The 2720-nt window shown below is 43.5% G+C and overlaps 1 pseudogene; it reads left to right on the forward strand.

The window, feature by feature from the left end:
• Window positions 1-305: 305 nt before the first annotated feature.
• Window positions 306-2475, forward strand: LOC124964999 (heat shock protein HSP 90-beta-like; annotated as a pseudogene).
• The last annotated feature ends 245 nt before the right edge of the window (window positions 2476-2720 follow it).

Raw genomic sequence — 2720 nt, forward strand, 5'->3', positions numbered from 1 at the left:
CCTGATGAGGAGGGGAGGTGGCATTTACTGAGATTGGTATAAGTAGGTGGAGAGAAAGTTGAGTGAGGGAAGAGAATCAAGAGTTTATTTGGTGCTGCATTAAATGTAATTTATCTCCTAGACATATTTGAGTGGAGATGCAAGTGTGCTGCTTGAGGTGTAAGTTTGGAGTCTGGCATCTATGTGCTTTAAAAAAAAAATTGCTTTAGCTCTTGAGTCACCCCCACACAGCCTAGGTGTCGTGAGTGAGTAGCACACTGTTTGGGCCCACCCTACTCTAATACTCACAGCCCTTTCTCCTCAAGATGCCTGAGGAAGTGTACCATGGAGAGGAGGAGGTGGAGACCTTTGCCTTTCAGGCAGAAATTGCCCAACTCATATCTCTCATCATCAATACCTTCTTTTCCAACAAGGAAATTTTCCTTCAGGAATTGATCTCTAATGCTTCTGATGCCTTGGACAAGATTCCCTATGAGAGTCTGACAGACCTTTCCAAGTTGGACAGTGGTAAAGAGCTGAAAATTGACATCATTCTCAACCCTCAGGAAAGGACCCTGACTTTGGTGGACACAGGCATTGGCATGACCACGGCTGATCTCATAAACAACTTGGGAACCATTGCCAAGTCTGGTACTAAAGCAATTATGGAGGCTCTTCAGGCTGGTGCAGACATATCCATTATTGAACAATTTGGTGTTGGATTTTATTCTACCTATCTGGTAGCAGGGAAAGTGGTTGTGATCACAAAGCACAATGATGATGAACAGTATGCCTGGGAGTCTTCTTCTGGGGGATCCTTCACTGTATGGGCTGATCATGGTGAGCCCATTGGCTGAGGTACTAAAGTTATTCTCCACCTCAAAGAAGATCAGACAGAGTACTTAGAGGAGAGATCGATCAAAGAAGTGGTGAAGAAGCACTCACAGTTTATAGGTTATCCAATTACCCTTTATTTGTAGACGGAACGAGAGAAGGAAATCAGTGATGACGAGGCAGAGGAAGAGAAAGGTGAGAAAGAAGAGGAAGATAAGAATGATGAGGAGAGACCCAAGATTGAAGATGTGAGCTTAGATGAAGAAGATGACACTGGTAAGGATAAGAAAAAGAAAACAAAGAAGATTAAGGAGAAATATATTGATCTTGAAGAACAGAACAAGACCAAGCTCATTTGGAACAGAAACCCTGATGACATTACTCATGAAGAATATGAAGAATTCTACAAGAGCATCATCAGTGACTGGGAAGACCACCTGGCAGTCAGGCACTTCTCTGTAGAAGGTAGTTGGAATTCAGGGCATTGCTGTTCATCACTCGGTGGGCTCCCTTTGACCTCTTTGAGAACAAGAAGAAGAAGAACAACATCAAACTCTGTGTCCCTCATGTGTTCATTATGGACAGCTGTGATGAGCTGATACCAGAGTATCTCAACTTTATTTGTGGTGTTATTGACTCTGAGGACCTGCCCCTGAATATCTTCCAAGAAATGCTTCAGCAGAGCAAAATCTTTAAAGTCATCCACAAAACCATTGTGAAGAAGTGCCTTTAGCTCTTTTCTGAGTTGGCAGAAGAAAAGGAGAACTATAAAAAATTCTATGAGGCATTTTCTAAAAATCTTAAGCTTGGGATCCATGAAGATTCTATTAATTGGTGATGCCTTTCTGAGCTGCTGCACTATCACACCTCTCAGCCTGGAGATGAGATGACTTCTCTGTCAGAGTACATCTCTCACATGAAGGAGACATAGAAGTCCATCTGTTACATTACTGGTGAAAGCAAAGAGCAGGTGGCCAACTCTGCTTTTGTGGAGTGTGTGCTGAAGAAGGACTTTGAAGTGTTATACATGACTGAGCCTATTGATGAGTACTGTGTGCAGCAACTCAAGGAGTTTGATGGGAAGAAACCTGGTCTCTGTGATCAAGGAAGGCCTGGAGCTACCTGAGGATGAGGAGGAAAAAAAAGAGGAGGAGAGCAAGGCAAAATTTGAGAACATTTGCAAGCTCATGAAGGAAATCTTGGATAAAAAGGTTGAGAAGGTGACAATCTCCAATAGGTTTGTGTCTTCACCTGCTGCTTTGTTACCAGCACCTATGACTGGACAGACAACATGGAACAGATCATGAAGGCCCAAGCACTTCTAGACAACTCTACAATGGGCTACATGATGACCAAGAAGCACCTGAAGATCAACCCTGACCACCCCATTGTGGAGACACTGTGGCAAAAGGCAGAGGCAGACAAAAATGACAAGACTTTCAAGGACCTGGTGGTGCTGCTGTTTAAAACTTCACTGCTCTCTTCTGGCTTCTTCTTGAGGACCTCCAGACCCACTCCAATAGCACCTACCACATGATAAAGTTAGGCTTAGGCATTGAAGAAGATGAAGTGACAGCAGAGGAATGCAGCAATGCTGTTCCTGATGAGATAACCCCTCTTAAGGGTGATGAGGATGCATCTTGTATGGAAGAAGTAGATTAGGAATTGCCACTAAGAAATCTGCCCTCTGTGTAGATTTCCCACGGCTCCTTCAATAGCCTTGAATGGCCCTTTCCCACCTGGTTTCCTCTGCTGATTGATGTTCTCGTGGTTTTTCTCCTGTCTTTGGTGTTTAAGGCAGGAAACAGGGCCTTCAAGCCCCCATACTCTACCTAGTTTGGCAGCAGGGTTGGATGTTGTATTGTGTTTTTTGTTGTTTTATTTTGTTCTAAAATTAAAGTATGCAA

Source organism: Sciurus carolinensis, chromosome 14, assembly GCF_902686445.1.
Source record: "Sciurus carolinensis chromosome 14, mSciCar1.2, whole genome shotgun sequence".
Lineage (NCBI taxonomy): Eukaryota > Metazoa > Chordata > Mammalia > Rodentia > Sciuridae > Sciurus > Sciurus carolinensis.